The sequence below is a fragment of the Battus philenor genome, unplaced genomic scaffold, assembly GCF_028537555.1.
Source record: "Battus philenor isolate CCGP_79_NKW_IND1 unplaced genomic scaffold, ilBatPhil1.0.hap1 SCAF_27, whole genome shotgun sequence".
NCBI classification, from domain to species: Eukaryota; Metazoa; Arthropoda; class Insecta; order Lepidoptera; family Papilionidae; genus Battus; species Battus philenor.
The window spans coordinates 4,009,860-4,031,244 of NW_027181690.1; the positions used below are offsets into that span (position 1 = coordinate 4,009,860).

At 34.2% G+C, this 21,385-nt stretch overlaps 1 protein-coding gene across 4 annotated transcripts in view; it reads left to right on the forward strand.

Annotated features, from left to right (window-relative positions):
* Positions 1 to 74: 74 nt before the first annotated feature.
* The window catches only part of LOC137925615 (ornithine decarboxylase-like), a 30,185-nt gene continuing 8,874 nt past the window's right edge, over positions 75 to 21,385 (forward strand). For 2 of the 4 annotated variants that reach the window (XM_068769082.1, XM_068769086.1), the window contains exon 1: positions 75 to 348. The gene's annotated coding sequence lies outside the window, so the exon portion shown is untranslated. Of the gene's footprint in view, positions 349 to 4,239; positions 4,294 to 19,898; positions 20,106 to 21,385 lie in introns of those variants that run through there. The other 2 variants (XM_068769084.1, XM_068769083.1) reach the window with 2 other exon arrangements.

A 21,385-nucleotide genomic window follows, 5' to 3' on the forward strand; every position in this document is an offset into this window, starting at 1 on the left:
TTTCATAGTAATGCGCAGGTACGTAGAATGAGTCTCATTGCGCATGTTCCGTTTTGGCGATCGAAGTGAATACGATTGCTTTTGTAGAGGGCGCGACCCGCGCATGTATTCTTCCGATCTTCCTTCCTACTCTCGGTCCTTTTGTGACATTTTTGCGAAACGTCCATCGTGTTTCGTAGTAAAAATTATTTAAATAAATCACATTAGGGCATGGTCGGTAAAGTAAAACCTTTAAAAAACCGTGATATAAAATCTGTAATCGTGGTTAAGTTTTCTCGTGCCAAGTGCAACTAAACTATCAAGATTCCGCCGATAATTCAAAGCCTACCCAGTGGGTGGCTTAATTTGGTAAGTTTTCGCTTCATATTGTTCTACATTATTTAATGTTGAGTTTTTCTTAATGAAAGGCACGTTAAACCACTAAAATTGTTATATGTAATATTGCGAAATTTGTCACAGATTCCTTATAAAGCGTATGACAAACTTTCTTGGCTTCCATTCCATGCTTATGAACATGTAACATTATCCCTATAGTACATAACACCAGACTGAATTACGAATCATCAATGCCGTTGAATAGGTTTCTCCAGATTTATATATCAGATTCTTGATAAAATTTGTGACGACATTTACGTCACGAGCTTGTGTTCTGTAGAGTTTGAGACATTTTACTTTTCTAGACTGTTTGAACTGGTTATCACTAGTTTTTAAAAGGACACACGTATTGTTTTTTTGCAGAACACTATTTTAAAATTTCATAAAATAGTTTTTTGTCATTGATGTGGAAGGAAAATATGACCATGAGTAGTTATAACATATGCCCACACAATAGCCACTAAGAAAGAACTAATAATGTTCTATGTATTGGGTTATGTACGTGTTATACGCAAAACATATTAATTTCTAGTTTTACTACATTAGCTACGTATCATAATTTTATAATGACCTTCACTATTTTTCCTAATATAAACTATTCTTATATCGTGTATTTTAAAACGAAATATTCTCTGAAAATTTTGTAATTTTACAGAGAAATGAAAAAGCGTGCATATTTTTTACTTTTTTTTTAATTATTCATAAATATTATCAAAATATATGACTTATGACTCCATAAGCTAATATTAATTTTGTATTATTTTGATATATTGCTTGCATGAAGGTTTTATTTATTTTTGTTTTCAAACACGCTTTTTCATTTCTTTATAGGTCTGAAGTGCTATATCATTAAACATGGAAAAGAAAAAAGACTCATTTTTCCTCAAAAATAAAAAAAATCAAGGAAACAATAAGAATGCTGGTAAACCAGAAACAAACAATGTTGTTAGACAAAATAATTTCGACAAACACCGTCATGGTCTAAAATCCAATAGTCAAAATGGAAGCAAAAAACCATTTGACAAAAAAGCATATCGTCTCAAGAAATACAGTAAGAAATACAAACTGGAACAGTGGGAAGAAAAAAGAAAGAAAAAGATGCTTTACAACTATCATAAGAGTATTAAGAATGATACAATGCTTGGTTCATATAAGCCAATATCATTTGATGAAGACAATATTGTTACAAATGAGCCTGATGTTGGTAAATTTGTAAAACATCCCGATCTGATTGAGAAGGAAAATAAAGAGCAAGAGATCCAAAAAACTAAGAAAGATCCATTTAAAAAAGCTAAAGAGCATTATGAAAAGATTAAACAAGAGAAATTACAAAAGAAGCAAGAATTAGAAAAGACCAAACAGGAAAGAGCTCAGAAGTTAGAAGAATATAAAAAGAAAAAACAAGAAAGGTTCAAGAAGTTAAGTAAGAAAACAAAAAAAGGTCAGCCAGTAATGACTGGCAGGTTGGAATTACTCTTGGAGAAAATACAGAAATAGGGGAATGAGGTTCCATTAAAATGATATTTCAATGATGAGAATGAAATGTGCTGTTTGTGTTTTTGTGTCTATGCTGTTTTTTGTATTCTTATTGCTGATTTTGTGCCTTCCGTGTGCCTTTTTGGTGTTGATTTACCTTATAAATACAAATGAAAGATTTACATAAATAAATCATTCCATTGATCCAAAGTGAATTTCACTTATTCCATTAACAAGTAAGTTATTAGAATATATTACATTGTTAAGATGTTTTGATCATTATTTAAAGTAATATGGAAATCAAATTTATTATAGCGAAATCTGAAACAAAAAAAATGTCATTGTATAATAGAAGATCAGTCGCTGAAATGCACAGTGTATATTTTGTACCTGCAAAATGGAAAAACAAAGCAAAAATATTTTTATGTTTTGGTAATAACAGACAAGTGTTACAAAGTATTTTATAATAGCATATGTTTTGTAAAATTAGTGCTTCTATCTTAGAGATTAAAGATGATGCTTTAAAATTAAACATAGATATTGGCGGGTATTGGTATCCAAAATGATCATTATCTATAGATTTTTATTTACCACCTGTGTAAACCTTTTTTTACATTTGCTCTAAGGAATACACAAAAGTAATTTGGTTTATGCCACAAGTTTTACAGAAATTAATTTTGACATTCCAATTTTTTTTTATAATATTCATATGATTTATATATTTATTTAGTAACAGTTGTAAACAAGATAGTGTGAATGTGGTGATTAGTTTATATGTTCTTAACCACAGCATCACCAACTACCCTTGTTTAGCTTTCTAAAACATGGGGTATTTGGTCTCTTTTTTATTTCAATATACAAGTAATTCTCTTGTGGTAAACCTTTTGAAGGTTTAATATGATGTAGAAAAACTCTTCATTTATTCACATCATGTTTGTGTTATTAAACTTTGTAAATATTGACTGATATTTTTAAATTGTCATATTCAAATTTGAATTCAATAAGACAATAAATTTTCGTAGCTAATTTTAATATGTAGTAATCTAAATATTGAAAACCTTTTTTATTTCTTTATTATAATAATATGATATACATATTATACAACTATTCTATATATTATTAATGAGCTATACAGACACCATTTCAAAGATTTTTCACCTATAATGAATTATCCTGAATATTGCATCAATCATTGAGTATTTGTTATTTGTGTTTATCAGTACAGAACTTAACATTTGAAATATATGTTATAACATAGATGTACAACATAGCAGTGGTAGCCCAAAGGTAGAGAAATGAGACTTGTCATCATAGGTATGGTTTAAACTTCGGCTTTAATTGTATGGGATTTCCACTCCTTACAAACAAGTTTTCAGATGATGGGCGATATAATCCTCTGTGTACCATAATACCACACTGCCATCGCCAACTTGCCTGCCAAGTGTGATTATTGTATACCCCCATAAATATTTTCAGAGAAAGCCAATACCTAGCAGTGGTTCTCAATGCAATTGAATCAATAACAAAGATGCACTATTATACCAGTAGAGCATTTATGTCTTGCTTACAGAGGTGACTATTATGTATATGTGATTTAAGAATCATTATATATTTATATATATATGGCAATAATTTAGTACAATTTTTTAATATAAAATAATGGTTTCTGCTTTTCATAATACACTTGAATAAACCAATATCATAACAGTGTCACAATCAGATGACAAAATGTAAGGACCTGTGGCAAAGTTCCTGCGGAAATTCTTCAACTTGTTCCTGTAAAGATATCTAGACTAAGTACTGGATATCTTTTGCTAACTTAAATTCGTTAACACGTTCACACGGCAATTTTTGAAGATTTTTCCATTCAGGCCGCGTGGGGCATATATCACCCACACTTTAAAAGTTAAAAGAAGTCATTTAAGACTTATGCTTTACAATTTTTCAATTCTGCAAATCTATAATTAGCGGGGAGAAATTTTTTAAATTTTAATATGCAGCACGTATGCGCATATGTGATGTGAAGCTATCTATTTTCGACCCTACAATTCATTTGTTTAAGAATCCTTTGTTTTTCAATGAGAAGTGAATGGAAAGTGCAAGGAGGGTCATATACGCCCCACACAGCATGGAATGTGTTAAGCACGTGTCAATGACAAAAATAAATAAATCAACAGGTAATATCATTAGTAAACACACAGGAAATAGGAGTCATGATTAGATAAACATCTTGTTTTTCATTTTTATGCAAGCCACTTAATTTCTTGCTCATTAAATTTGTTAATGACATGTTTGTTAATCTTTTGTTCATTATTAATGACAATGTTATTTTGCTGTTAGATTTAATAGCTTTAATTTTTGATTCAGTTGCCATTATATCAAGTAACTTGCAAGTTGTGCATTGTGATTTAAGTTTCCTCTTGACCGAATTTTGTGAATATTGTAAGTACACACATTTGGAATGTTTCATATTGACTAATGAAGTTTTTGTTATTCATATAATATGTAATTCTGTGCTATACTTTTTAATGTATATATAATGGATTATTATTTGACATACACCATTTATGTATACACTATAATGCACAAGAAAGTTATGTATTGTCTATACAAGAAAAGTTAGTATTTTCTTTCTAATGTAGATGTAAACAAAAAATTACCTTGTTTGGTTAATTAAAAAGTATATTTATGAAATTGAAAACAAGCTTTTTTATGTAATTTTTTCTAAAAAACTTGAAGATCTCTGCAGGATTTTCATGTTTTGATCTTTACTATTACATTTGATTTAGGATAATGTACCCTTTGCAAAATTATAATTTCCAATGAAATAATTTTTAGTACTGCTTTTCTTAACAGCTAAATTTTTAAAAATGGAATTCCGTGAATATTTTGTTTAGTAAAAGATTTTAGTAACAAGGTGATAAATTTAATTTTTCAATCAGATATGCATGGCATTGAACTAATGTCGTAAATAGGTTAAGAGATTTTTTTTTGAGTGGTTTCTGCTCTTATAACTCTATGAGTGCAAATGAGGACAATAATTTTTGCACTGCATATTTAAAAACGTGTAGGAGTTTTTATTAGTAGAAAATATAAAATTATATTACAGATACTAGGAATATAACAAAGCTTTTAGAATTTAAATGAAGAAAGGTCAGGTTATTTGTGGTTCAGCTAGTAGTTCAGGGTACTAATGTCGGACATAGGTTTCGCCTATAGATTTCTTATGGATATTGTCCAAAATGGTTTGCATCCAGCGCCTTATTACGATCTTAACGTCGCCTGTCCACCATAAGGTTGGATGTCAAACGCTACGCTTGCCGAGCCGTAGTTTTCACTCAAGAACCTTACCTTCCATTAGCTTGTTCTGTGCGTTATGTGGCCTACCCATTGCTACTTGACAATCCAGTTGGTTAGGTAAGCTTTCGAAAAAAAAATCAACAAATTTCTTCGCGTTAGACGGGTGACTGAAGTGCATGTGAATTGAAACTGAAGAATGATTGTTGAGGTCAGGGACGGAACGATTGAAAAGCGATATCGACTCTGCGGTTGAATGAGAGGTACGAACCGCTCTTCAGGCTGGCCTCGCTGAGAGCGAATAATGGGACGACACTGTCGCCCTGAGTGCAGCGAAATAATTAATTTGTAACAAAAACCGTCAACACTTAAGTATCTTACGACGATATAATCACGTTTCAAATGTTTTTATTCAAACGACCATAGCTGTTTTATTTTATTTATTGAATTAGTAAATACACTGATGCTAAAACTTATCCAGTCTACTTTTAAACCGCGTTTAGATTCCATAACCGATTTTGTAAGTTTGTTACAATCGGTATAAACATAGTTATTGGAATACTTCATTGGGTTTCATTAAAACTCGTTAAAACACGGCACCCATTGAGTCTGACTCGTGATGATAATTTTGACCCAAACATGAATATGACAAGCCAGGCTATACATATTTACGAAAATAGATCGTCGGGACAAACGTAAACATTACGAGCCGATTGTTGAGTCAAGTAAAAAGATCAAATATACAACAGTAATTGGTATACAAGAGCAGTGACAGAAACACTAAATTTTCGAAGAAATGTTAATATCATAAGCAATTTACATTTCGTCTTTCTACCGCATCAGTCTGATCTATTTACCACGTAACACTTGGTCGGAGTTTCGTCAAGCTAAATGCCACGGCAAGGGAATAAAAAGACTCCGGACTGTTTTAGGGAATGGGTTCTTTATCAGAAAAATATCGTGCAAACCAGCAGTTATAATATCCAGAAATATTATATTACATACAAGTAACCATATTCTGCGATTTTCTAGTTGCGAGAGTTAAACAATCGTTAGGCGTTCAATGTAGAGCAAATAATTTTATAGTTTGATGATCAAGGTTTTTGACCTCTATAAAAAACTGATATAGAATCACGAATTTCTTCAGTGAGATAGATAGTAAGTAATACTTGGAAAGATATGTATTAACAATTGTTATATACTCTTGGCAGCTATCAGAAATTTTTTGGTTTATCACTATTTTATACTAACAGTGCCAAAATGACCTAAAACAAGCAATAAATTTAAAAATCAAAGGTCATCTTATAAAGAGCAAAGGTATGAATAAGTATATATAACGCTATCCCGCTCGGCGGATTTATTGATTGTGCACTGTGCATTACGCTCGACTGTCCTTCGGGCGCGGGATGCTGTGCCCGATTCTGGAACAGTGAGGTCAAGGACCTTTTCAGAGCCACGTAGCTTTTTTATATACACATTTATATACTCTTTATTTTATGTCAAAATATAGTATAAAAATAAATGATTTGAAATACGCAAAAGATGAAGTACAAAGGGCGGTGTTATCGCAAACGGTTTTCTTTTAGACAACCATTGAAAGATCTCAGTTAACCCTTTTGTTACCAGCGCCGGAGTTGGCAGGCATTTACTTTGTAATGTGGACTTGTGTAGATCCCTGTTTTAACATTTATCAGAGCCAAATAAATTACTAAGAATTATCCAAACTTCTATGTTTAATTAATATACCAGTAAAATCTTTAAATATGTAACACAAATCAGAAAATCCGAAGATCGGCTTACTGTCGCGCAATGTGCACACTTCGCGGCGCATATGCCCAGTTCAGTAGCGTCACTTTGGCGGATTGCGGTAAGGAAAGGGTTAATAAAGAAAATTAAAGGGACAAAATAAAACAATTAAAATAGTTTCATTATGAATGGACAAACGCACAAAAAGGACTTGATAATTTTTTGGATTATGAACAAACGGAACCATTTGTACTGTTACTGTCTTAGTCACTCAAACACGCACACACGCCATCACTATATATAAACATAGATTTTGCTGTTTTTATGTATTTTTGTCATTTCTTAGTTCCTTTTATCCACTAGAGATGGGCAATATGTATCTCTGACAAGAATAGAAGAACAAATAATGATTTGTATTATTTCGATCTTGGGATTTATCTTTTATATCTTTAACTCATTTAGCTCAGTACGGCTCAGAGAGAGAATACGGCAGATAACTAAGAATAACTACCTAACTTATAAACAAAATGTATATTTAACGCAGCTGTATTGTACAACAAGATATATTTACATTATTTGCACAATAAATACTCGAACTTGAGAAGCACATAGAATTTAAAACTTTCTCGAAACATATCCGTGCGTGACGCAATTACGGAACAAAGGTAATGAACGTAATGAAACTGAGAATTGAATGTAAATAAACAAATCATCGTTCGCAAATTAGTGAGCTTTTTTGGTTTCATTTGCTTCCTATTAAGCATTTTATGTCTTTGTCATAAAGCCCAAAAAAACTAAACACCCGCACGCGTGATGTTGTCGTTCCGAAAATCTGTAATTTACATTTTTAATATAAACATGCAATTGCTATCCGTTTGTCATTGCTAGTTGCTTATAGCAATTAACAGAGAGAGCGAGATCTTTTACGTCTAAATTGCAATATAAGCCGATCTCTTTCTCTCTAACTCTGAGCCGTGACTCAAGACGAAAATTGAGTCTTAATTATAATGACATAGAGATATAATTGAAACACACGCGAGCTAGAAGCTGACTATATCTTTTGCAAATATATATATTTTCTTTGTCTTTAGCTCGCCAGCTACCCATCTCTATTATTCACGGATGATGACGCTCGTATTCGTATCTGTAACACAAGTCACATGTAGATTAGATACAAATATCTAATTTTAATATGGTAGATAGATAAACGCAGTTCACGTGTGATAAAGTCGTAGGTCACTTAGTTTTTATTTAAGATACTTGTTGCTTATCTAAAAATTACTGATAATATTTAATCACGTAATTTACACATACCAACGCAGTTCTTCACTCTAAACTTGCAAGCCCGAAAAATTGTATATTTATTTACTCGGTTTTCCGATCTGCGAACTTCTTCACCAAAGCTTTAAAAGCCTTAAAGGTTGAAATATTGAATACGAATGAAATGACATCTTCATCATCAATGTAACATCATTGTAACAAACCATCTTAATAGAATTAAATCTTTGGAATTTAATTTCAGTGAAATAGTGCACTATTTACCTGGTACACATATTAACACAGTGAACAAGCTCAGATAATGAACCGTGATATCGTCTAGCAGGCATCTCAAAGCTTTTGTACCCAAAGAGTTTATTCGTGTATTTTTCAACCTTTTATGTGCTATGCTTCACCTTAGCCTTTCTAAAATTCTGACGGTTCTGCTATGAAACATATATATTCTTTATATTTAAGCTTTTAAGGTTAAACTCATGTCAAGTCCACTTTCGAGTATCCCCCTTTAACAATCAAATTGTCCCTCTGTGGGGCATGGGCCCAACGCTGAAAAACAGGTTTTAGTCTCACTTCTCCCGCACTATTCACTTGTTAACATGCTCAAAGACTAAATAACCTCCTCAAAATGACGAGTAAAAGTCAAGTCCATAACTACAAGTTTAAGCGAGTATTTCCGAAAATAGAAAATAGACGTGATTTGAAGCCAACTTCAGTAAATGACAATTAGCAATATGCGTCGCTTCCGGCCCAGATTCCACCTTCATTCATTTTTTTCTCATGGAAAGATATGAACAAATATCTGTGGAAAGTTACGAATAAAGCACGGTACAATATGAGTAGGCTTTATAATATGAGGTAAATATGTAAATTCTCTCTTTTACTTAATTTTCTGGTTGATTCCCCTCCCTTTTACATGAATATATATTGTATCTTTTATTTGTATTTTCAGCTGCAGATAGACGATCATAAAATCCTTGTTCCCACACAAATAGGGGAGGGTGGAGAGGTCCCCAATAGCGGGGACCACTAAAAGAATGGGTAACTGATAGAAAAAGCCATTGGCATTAAGTTCGTAGTTATACAATGTATAAATAAATAAATATCGTAAAGCTTAACAGCGCTAATATTACCTAATAAGAAAAATGCCATAAGACCACCATTACATAACGTCCATGAAAAATTTCTTGTATATTTTAATGTGGCTAGTTTAGCCGCTGTGTAACTTCTATCAAATCAATCTCAATTATACAGTATCAAAAATATTATACGTTCGTGAACAAAAAGTTGACCCCCGTTATCGGTTGGACCATTTTCGAAATCGGTGGTGAGCAGATAACGCTTTTATATTGTAACTTGACCCCTTACAAGTATAATCACGGTTCAACTGTCATTCTTAGATAGTTGCAATCACCTTTTCGGAGCCAATGCCTCCGGATGTTAACCATTTGGACATTTTTTAATTTTTATGTGTTGTCACGTGTAATAAAATGGCATTAATAAATCTAGTTAAGGCATAATCGAAATGAAACATCTGTGTGAAGTAAACCGCATCTTCTATTTATTAGGCTATTGATAAACCCGCGGGGATATTATCATAAAGTTTTTCGACAGTCGCGTGCGAAGCCGAAATTAGCCGATTGTCTCTTTCCAAATGTCGATGTGCAATATTTATCGCCGGGTACTGTACACATAGTAGAAAAATATAAATAGAGAAATTTTTGTTTTTACTCTGAAATGTGATTAATATATTATATGTGACATATTAAATTAGAGAATTACTGTCAACATTTATCTCGTGAAAAGTTTATTGACTCGCCAAAAAATTATGCGTAAAATGTCCTATTTTCCGTTCTATTTTTAAAATTTACTTATCGCTTTCTAAACAACGTATGACAACCCTAAATAAAACATGCTTGTTGTGAAGTTGTATATCTATCAAAGTTTACATAAGGAATACGCAAATTGTTGTTTACTGGATGCAGCGGCATAAGACCCGCAGACACATTAAGACAGTGGTAATGCCACGCAAACATATTGTTTGTAGAAAGTAATCATTCTAGATTGGGGGATTATGCGCATAGATGTTCCGGGAACTGATATTCTTTCTTTGTATGCAGTAGCTAGCTTTGTCCTGAATATACACACTCTTACTTGTAGACACTCATGTTTTAATTATGTATTTAATAGTTTTTTGTGAGCAAGTACTTTTATAATGTGACCGATGTCCAGTAACAGTTTAATACATTTATTCATATTATAGTTCATTTGTATTATTAACAAATGAAATTTTAGAATACCTGAAGAGCCCAATCTTATGAAATTGCAGTATGTAGCGGCTCGAACCGAGGCTTCTCTGGGAGCTCTGAGCTTTGTTACCTTAAAAGTGGTTTTAATTCATTAGAGACAGCTGTACACTGTGTATGCAATGACATTGAATTGCAATTATCAGTCAGTCTGGAAAAAACAGCCGTATGGACAAGACTGTTTGAAACTAAAAATTATCTTAGAAGAGTGTAAAAATAAAATTTGATATTGGTTTCAATTTAACCCTTACAATGAGTGACTCAAAACCAGGACCATCAGGATTGCTGAAAATGAGCAGTGATGGTGAAAGCGCCCTTTATGCCCTGCCTCCCCCTCGTAACCCGTGTACAGCAGGTCAAAAAAGCCAGAATGGCTCAATTTGACTCCCTCAAGTAACTAAAGGCGGGGGTTCCAAACGCGCCCGAATGTAACAAGAGATCACCACAAACTCAGAGACACCCGTAACAATATATAATAATAAAACATGCACACATAAACTAATAACGAATTATTAAATAATAGTTGCGTTTATGATTATACAATTTTAAATTTGGAATGTTTTTTTTATGACGGTGATCGTTGTTAATAACCAGTACATCTGCCAACAATAGACTAAAATTTATGCTAATTTTATATAAATAGATATAACATCGTCTTAATCGTCACTTAATTTTCAAATTTATATTCCATAAAAAATCCGATCAAATAATAATAATATACACTTGAGTAAATATATTTTAGTGCTTGTCAGCTTGTGTTCTCATATACGTAGTAAACTTTGAAAAATTGTTGTTAACAATGCACACGTACACAAGGTTCCGATAAATAACATTACAAAATATCATTTAATTATTTTACAACGAAATCGTAAATGTCACGTTTTTGACACAATAGTTTTTGAAAAGTTTGTTGTCTGTCAATATTATCGCATTTAGTGGAATGATATAAATAATAAATAGTTGGTCATGTTACTTTATTCGTACCATCATCTATAATAAGATGATGGTGATTTTATGTTTAAGTATACAGCCTATGCGCCTCAGTCTAGATGTTCGATTGTTTTTATACATTATTAGTATGATACAATGATACTACGATTGCCAATGGTCGGTTATTGGTCACCTCGTAAAGACTCATTATTTAAAATATAACATCATCTTAAAATAAGTTTATAAATCGACGGCATTTTTGGCAATGATTTACTCGCTATTATTCATTTTTTTTTAAATGATATTTAGTCATATAAATAAGACCCTAATCGCCCCAGTCTCTCCATGGAGCGTCCGCTGAAACGATCAAAGACGATGGCTTCTCAATCCTGTGAAATAGTAGTACGTCGCAGTCCGAGCCGAGGCATCCCGGGAAGCCTTCGAGTTTCGCGTCGCACTCGAAGAATCTGCACCTGCCACCTGGGTCGTAGTGAGAATTCAGGGCCAACACCAACAAGCCAACCACAAGGTGGACGTTTTTAACCACTTAGGTACGGTGCTCGTCGGCCACAAATCTTCAACCGCAGCCTCGCGTCGACTTTGGTCTACGGCCATGGTATAAATGCGCACAGCCGAGCGTCGAATTTAGTCGTCCACCAAAAAATTTTAATCTATTTCTGCAATTATTTTGTCGCAATAGGTGAAGAGATTACAATAGGTATTAGGATATTGTTTGTATATTTATTGCAAAGTGCTATTCCCTCGGCGCGGGCGGCATTGTTTATCTAAATGAAAAAAACCTTTGTTGATCAGATTTCGCGGAAGGGCTCCACGTTTATTGTTCGGCAGTTTTTATAAATTACCAAAACATGCCCAATAATTAGCAACATTGGATACACTCAGCAGTGCCGTGCACGTACAATAACAAATTTCTGGAAAGCGCAATCGGCCGAGAGCTTACTAGGTTTATTGCCACTGCACCTCTTCCACGCCAGACGCGTAAAAAGATATGCCGCCGACCGTTCAATTATTAGAAAAACCTTTTTTTAATTACTGCAGTGCCAGTTGCCTTTACCTACGAATTCAAAACTTTTTTAACACTTAGTAGTCGTAGGCACTCCACGAAACCCTGTACAAGTCAGTTTAAATTCCGTTCTATTATCTGTGCAACAATCTATGATAGTTTTGCAAGTGTAACAATAGTTGTCATAGTTCGCTTTTGATTTAGGTAAGTAATAACATAATATTTAAAAGTTAGTCTTTATGTTATATCTTTATTTTTATAATTGTTAGGCTCCTAATGGATTCCGATACATCAGGTGATGAGGGGGCATCTTTAGGAGTTATGTTAACATAACTCCTGAATGTAAGATGTGAGATGTGATCGAATGTTTCAGTATCGCGTCGAGAGTCTGCTCCCGACCACGCCCGGTTCGGGCGAGCGTGTGTCCCAAGGATCGGTCCTTGGGCCGTTCTTTAACACGTTATATACCAATGACATACCTCGTGTCAAGGATGTAGAGCTCGTCTTATTACCAGACGACACCTGAATTAACCGTTCTGGTTTCACCACTAGCATCATCACCAAACGCCTCTAGACCGCAGCGATCAAAAATAAAACTACGGTCGCTGCGCAAAGCAGCGCGTGGCAGCTGAGTGCCGACTTTGCGCATTCATCTGTGGCCATTGACTATAGTCGACGCTCATACCAAAGCGGTCAAGGTTGTTGGAAACAATTAGCTTTCTATTGGTCTTATTGGAAATCAGTGGGCTCAACGTCCACAGTCCAACGCCAGCAGTGAACGTCTTACGGCGGAAATAATGATATAGTTCTGGTACCAAAAATCCAGCTCCGGTTGTATTCTTCAGTATATCAAATTATTTAATAACAATGAATGTAAATAACTTTAACAATGCAATATAGTCACAGGTCATAATTTAAATATCAGTACCTGTAGTAAAATACATCACATGACAAAGACAAGTCCTTTCAATAAAAAAAACAATAACTAAACCATATCATATCCTCGAAGAAGCCTTAATATACGCTAACGAATGGACAAGTACACTATTGAAACCCTGAAGATATAGCGGTGCCGTCTTTCAGATCGGATTTGTTTAATTTTTTTAGAAACATTGATACCTTTATCTAATAACCACACATCTAAGGTGAACAAATACTTCGAAATAAGTAAAAATTAATTCATAGTTAATTATTATGCGGAGGTGGGAGCGCGTGGTATAACAGCGAAACCTTTATATCCAGCTGACGGATTTGGGCCTTGTAAAAGCGTACAGCGGATCTTTACTAGAACTGATTTTCGAAGCAGCATTGTTAGTATCGTTTGAAATTTGCTTAGGTAATAAGAAGGAGTATGGTCGAAAAAATACAAGGAGGCCTGCTATGCAGATCGGCAGCTCCGATCACCGTACCCTGGGGTACGGTGATCGGAGCTCCCTCTACCTACAACGCGATGGACTCGGTACCCACATGGTGAAATTATAAAAGAAATATACTTTCTAATAGGATTTGCTAAGCACTTTAGGATAGTCGACACATTGATATAATGTACATTTAATGTATTTATACCCACACTACTGTTAGGTTCGGAATATAACCACATTACATGCAATGCGGGGCGTATACGACCCCCGTTGCAATTTCCGTTCAGGTCATTTGCAATTCTCATTGAAAAAAATGATCATATAATTAAAAAAAAAATGAATCGTAAGGTCGAATATACATAACTTCACAATAATGATATTAAAATAATGCATGTTATAATATAACTTTTTCCCGCTAATTATAGCTTTGCAGTATTAAAAAAGTGTACAGCATGTCTTAAACGACTTTTTGTAATTTTTAAAGTGTGAGTCGCATACGGTCCTGAATGGATAGTCTTCAAAAATTGCCGCGACACGGAACGTAACGTGTTAATCCATGAAATGCCGAGAAGTTTCGTCTCTTATTGTATTGATTGGTGTTGTATTGTATCACGCGTTGAACACAAATAATTTTATCGCTCACGGCGCGCAAGTCTCGGGGTTATGTTGACACGATACGTTTTCTACTAACTGGAGCTTACACTGTGTAATCGTTATTTTATCGCTTCGCAAACGTGAGAGGTGTTATCGTATGTTTTGTCTTCTCATTTATTTGGTGAACAGGCGCGATAACGAATTTTATTTCGGAGAAACAAAGTAAAAACATTTAAACAAATACAGGGCACCAAATGCAATGTAGACAAAACAATTGTTTTAATTTTAAGAAACCATTAGATAAAAGGATAAATTGCGAAGCGTAAAATGTAATCTATTGACTCGAGGAACGTTGTCGTTCAGCCTATAGATGCCCACTGAAAAGCATACGCCACCCCAAAAGATATCTGGGGGATTTACCATAAATATAGCACTTGGCAGGCGGATTGGCGATCGCAGTGTGGTATTATGGTACGCTGAAGACACTGCTGCCTCTCCTGCCTCTTCTCTGGTAACTTCTTTTTAAGTAGTGGCAGTGCTATGTTTAATTAATGCACAAAGTGTGAATTATATGAGATTGTATCCAGGAATAGAACCCGCGACTTATGATTCTAAGTCTCAGTCTACTTATTCTCTGTTGATGTTAGCCCTAGGGCTTTTACAGCTTCATCGGATCTGAGTTCACTGAGCGGAAGGATACGTGAACTTAAAAATAAAAAGTTGAAAAGGGCGCGTACCAGTTGCATGAAGACGTTCGCAGATAGCAAAGTGTTCTACCCGTGTAGAGTTGTGTATTGTTTGTGTTGATATTGTGCGCATGCTACTTGGGACGGCGTGGACTAAGGCGAACCAAGGTGGAATCTAGATCCAACCGCGTCTCGCCCACGCTGTTCGCGGTTAGAAAGCGGGCGGCCGCTCACTAAAATCGGGTGTAAGTCTCAGTGTTCTACTGCTGAGTTACCATTGCTTAAGTTAGTCGAGGGAGTCATATTGAACTCTCGTAGCTTATATCTTCTCGAGACACATATGACATTTCAATTAGGAAGGAGCTGAACGATGGCTTAAACCGTTGAGTGCCATTTTCGAATTCAATTCATAAGAACATTTTGGAATCGTACCACATTTTGGAAAGTGCTTTCCTATGCGTATGATTTTACATTTAGTTTAGTTTTGATAAAATATTTTAAGGTCCTCTAAGTTTATATAAAAATCTATGGTGGAGGTCTATGTCCAATATTCTAGTTCTATGGTTGAAATAATGATTATAAAGGAATGTCGAAAATATAAATCATTAAGAGTACATGAACGAAACATTATTTTTAAAAATTTTTAGGCATTGCCCTATATATTTGCTTATTAAAACACCAAAAGATACAAGCACGTTATTTACAATATGTTATTATATTTCCTATAACAGATAAGATTCTTCACGATAAAATAGATCGCACATCAAATACTCCTAGTTAATACTTGCCTAGTTATGAAAGAGACAACAAATCTTAAGAATACATAAACTGAAATTTGAAACGAGATATGCCACAATCTACCACAACACGTGATTAAACCAAGATTTATAATTCTCGTAGGGACGGGTAAAACTTAAATCACATTCAGGAAATACCCAGGTACACTAAGTAAATAAAACAGGATGGCAGTCTATAGAGTTACCTGTATTGTGACGCAGTTTAGCAATATATGAATATACGCTTATTTCTAAAGTCTTGGTGGACCCCCCAGTGATCCACTGATTCAACATGGCGTGTTTTTCTACGTTGGCGTGACAGAAAATTATTTACCATAACAATACGCAAGCTGGCAAAATTTTATTTGCCTTCGATAGGGAAGAACTAAAACGTTGGCTTTATTTCACAGATTAATATAGGCCGATGATATTATAAGGATGGGAGTTTACGAAATTAAATATATGATTATTGATTGATTTCATGTCAATATATAAGCTAAATTAGTTAGATATAATGTTCACATTTTTGTCCGCTTTTGAGTATATGTGGGTCCCCAGGAACCAAAAAAAATTTAAAAGTGGCCAATGAGAAAATATGTCTGGGGAACCTCTAACATTATCATATAAATATATAATATTCATATACATGAGATTCTTGGACTATGATACGTACGTAGTTATGTCTATATGTGAGGCGGTAATCACGCCGTGAAAGACTGATTACACTGGGAGTCTTCCTTTCTGTACTACCATCATAGAAACTGTTACCTAGGCTGTTCCTGTTACCTGTTCTGTTCATAGTTAACCGTTACCTGTGTTGTTCTTCGTGAAAAAGGGTACGACGTATGTTATTATTATTATTAAGACAATCGTCTTGCGAGCATCTGGCGTACAGACAATGACAAATAAGCTATACATTTACCTCTTTAAAGGCTTAACACCTATAATCAATCACCCTGTACGTAATTATAATAAAACCAAATTTAAAGTATTTAACTATATTTTTAACGTCAACAAATAATAATAAAAATGCTATTGTTAAAGTTATATTTGTCTATATCTGACTCGTTATTTTAACCTGTCAATTACAGTAGTTAGTCGAACAAAATGTACCAACAAAAGATTTATCCTTATCCTGTGAAATAGCAGATATTGGCGATCCTAGCTGAAATTATCTCGAGAGCCTTTAAACTTTTCTACCTTAAAACAGGCAGGCTACGGCCTTCTGCGCCCTGCCCGCCACGAACTTGGGCAACAGAGAAACTGGTGTAAAAAAATTATAATAATGATTTAAAATATGTATAGACAGTTGAGATATATCACTAATTGAGTGAAAAGATTAACGTAATTAATAGTAGACGGTTTCTTAATCATAATGTATGTAATGTTGTGGAGCCAATGTAATGAATATAATGAAATTTATGTGATGTAACCGTAATATAATATTAGGCTTGGTGAGTGTTTGCCCAGCGGTAGAAGGCTGAAATTTAAGATCGTAGGTCACGGGTTCGATTCTCAATATATCATTATATATAATTCACAATGCGTTAGTTCATTATTTATATAGCATTTTAAAACAAGTTTCCAGAGGATGGACAGCAGCGTCATCTTCGTACCTTAACGCCAGACAGCTATCGCCAACCTGCATGCATATATTGGATATAATAGTATATTCCCCCATAGACATCTTTGGGGGAGGCCTGTGTCTTACAGTGGGCTAAGCGGCTATTGATTATTTAATGTGTATTACACGCTCGGAAAGCGTAGTACAATATGTCCAGACTGAACATTCACTACCTATAACACACGCAGACTGTGTTCGACAAATAAATAAACTTATGTTTTGATTTAAGAAAATTAATGTGCAATGTTCTCGAAATTGTATAAAGTTTTATGAATTTAAATAAAAACTATAATTTTACAAGAAACTAAAAGAAAGGTCGGAAAGTATTTAAAATTTTCTGTAAGGCGGCAATCAAATGTCTGATGGTAAGTCGTCAGCAGGCCCTGGACACAGCACCACACCAGAAATGTCAATAACGCTTGGGCAAAGTTTATTGACGATAGACGCCCACTGCTGAATGTAGGCACCCCTCAAAGATCGCTAGCAGAGTAACCCAGCCCAGGCAACTGCCCGCAACCTTGGCTACCCACGTCGCGACTACCGGCTTGCGGTGAACTCTTGAGTGCCTTGCCTCATTTTCATTTATCTGCAATCCGTAAAACTGTACAAGCCAATAAGACGAACACTGACGGTCACGAAAAGAAAATATACAATTTATTATTTTGTAGATAGTGTTGCCACTCGTTGAAATCATGTCTGGCCTATAAATGACATTGTGATATCGAAGGCGTGTCGCACGTAACATCTTAAACATTTACAATTAGTTTATCACTTCTGGGAAACATGTATTTGTTATCGTATATTTATTTTTTGATGTCTGGCACGTGCTCTTAGATTGGAACTAATGTTGTTATAAGGGCTGTCAGAACTCTTTTTATAACTTATCAACCGATTTTATATATTTAATTAATCGATACATTACTCCGTTATTATATGATTGAAGATTCCTCCCTAAATGAAGAGGTTTAGTTATCGTAGCGGCCGGTACTCGCCCCCGTCTCACCGCGCCCATACCTAAGACGCGGTATAGCGGTTTCTGTACTACTACTACAACAGAAAATATACACAAATAAATATATATATCTAAATCCGAAGCGGGGTATATCATTACGGTTTTGCTAAACGAATAAAGTTCCGCATAATATAATTCTTTGGGCAAATCCTATATAAATGGCTCTTAAATCACTAGCGATTAAAAATAATAAAGTTCTCTATTACGTCTGGCCTGTTTATTCAATAACATAAGCATTTGCTTTACAGCTTAAAGGGCTTAATTATTATTGTAAAATTTTCGAATACATACATAAAGAAAATGTTTTAGAGACAATTAGGCTGAAGGGAGTTTATGACCTGCTTCCCCGAACTCGGCTTACTGTGCAGAAATTAACCTCTCGTAATTATTATTATAGGTAACAATATTTAAGTCCCTACCCTCATTGCAGTAGTTATTGGAAATATTCCTTTGTGTATAAGATTATATTTAATTACTGGCAAAGTAATCTGCCGCTCATTCATTGTGATTGTTAATTCTAATTTCCCGTAATAAATCAAGTCATAAAATCACGGCGCATAAAACATATCTCTTAGACAACGGGCGCGTGCGCTAGCAGTAAGATGACCATGCGTCGAGAATTATACGGACTGTTCCAAATATATTTATTTATTAAATAATTGATTATATGTAATATAATTAAAAATAAATAACGTAAAAGGTACAGATGAAAGTATACAATCAATACGTGTTATCAGTTATGATTTATGGTAGTAAAACGTGGTCTCTCAATTTGAGACATATAGGCAAACTCAGTCGCTTAACGAACTATGAATAAAGCTAGGAGTTTTTTTCTACAACCGAATCAAGAATAATGATATCTATAGGCGAACGAAAGTAACTTTTATAGTCCAGCGGATTGGCACGAAGTGGTAGTAGGAACCACATTACGCGCAGAAGTGATTGCCGCTCAGACCTTAAGGTTGTGAAGTGGAGATCACGGATCATCGGACACAAGGCGTTCAGATGCGTAGTTAGAGACCTCGGAAGGCTATGGAAGCAAGCTGCGTTTGACTGATCTCTTTGGAAATCTATGGGGGAGGCCGTATGTTCATCAGCAGACGTTCGTGATCAAAATTAGAATTTATAATGATGAAACATAGTAGGTATTTAATTTACGATTTCTATTGTAAAATGTCTACAATATTTTTCGTAGATTGTAGTTTATTTCGTATATCGATAATAGTTCTCCGTGGTTGTGGATCGAAAATATATTTTAAAAGTATGGTGACAGTGTGACGTCACGAAAGCGGTTCGGAGCAGTGTAATCGGGCGTTCGACGCTACCTCCCCCTTACGTCAGCACAGCTCCGTCTCTCGTGATAAAGATGCGTCTCAAATCTCCTGATAAACTCCCGCATAAATACCGGAGCAACCGACTACGTTCATCAGTTACCCGCTGTTCGCTCTACGAGTCTCATTAGTCCGTCGCGCCCGGAAGTCTTCGTGAATTATAACGAAATTGTATTCGGATCAGTTCAACTGATACGGTCGCCGTTGAAGTTTTTAAAAAAGTTTATTGTTTAGCAACAACCAGCAGGTTGTTGCTTAAAAGTCCACAAAAGCTTTGAGAATTTCGCTATTAAAGGTAATATTTTTTTTTTTACATAATAAAATTAACAGGTATATTTGTGATGGATTGGAAATTTTCCGTTAAACTTATGTCTGTTATAATGTTTATATTTTTCAATATTCCTAAGATTACGTGTAATGGAAAAATAATTTGCTTACGCTTATCGATTAAAAGCACATATCATTAATGTCTCGTAACGTAGTAACATTGACCTTGAGTGAACTATGGCGCCGGCGCCGAGTTACATCATCGAGGAATGATTGTGATAAAAAAAGCTAAATAGATCTAGATTTATTTAAATCTATGGTCATTATCAAATTAAAATATATATGCTTTACATAACTCCAGAAAATGAAAAAATTCGTATTTTGGACGTTTATAGCATATACCCGAGAAACACTTGTAAATTTTTTATACAATATTTCATTACTTGAATTGCATTATATTTTAAAAGAAATTACGGAGAAATAGATACAATCCGTGCAATGTAATTTTCGTAAACAATATTATTAATGTTCGTAAACAATATTTTACAATAAATATTTTTTTTATATTAATGTTGTAAAATGTATGCTTACATACATACTTCGCAACTACTGCCATTTTAATTCAATAGATTCATCATTAAAAAATTAAAAAAATGTATACATATTTCACAAGACGGCAGTGGAACGGGACTAGAGGAATTGCAATCATAGGCCGTGGGTTCGATTCCTCGGGAAACGATCTTATATTATTCAAACAAAAATCAAAAGGCAATTTTAAAGTTTTTGGACCATTGCATTGCACATTTATATTTCAGTACATTTTTATGAATTAATGTCAAATCTTGATTAAAAGTATGGTAGTTACGTAGAAAAAAAATTAAGCTCGGTTTTATATCTTCCTACGCCATGTCACTTGTTAATAAGTGTTCTTTCAATTTACACCAAACATTAGCAGCCAGGTAAACCTATTTATAGTATCAATACTAGTTGTGAATTGTATTAAATTTGTAAGATTTTCGTGAATCGTAAGTTTTTGTTCGTCACGTTTTATTATTATTATTATTATAAGAATGCAAAGTATGATGCTTTGTATGTTCGCCGATGATCAATTGCTACTTTAATAAATAATGTAATTGTAAAATTGCGCTTAAAAATAGAATATTTTATCCATTATAGTTAAAGATGATTTTATTCTACCACGCATTTCGATAATTCATTGGCTGTATACAGAATGTTTCCTTTGCCGATTACCCATAATTTAAATTAACTATAAATAATATGACCCTTGAATAATAGTGTGTTTGTCGT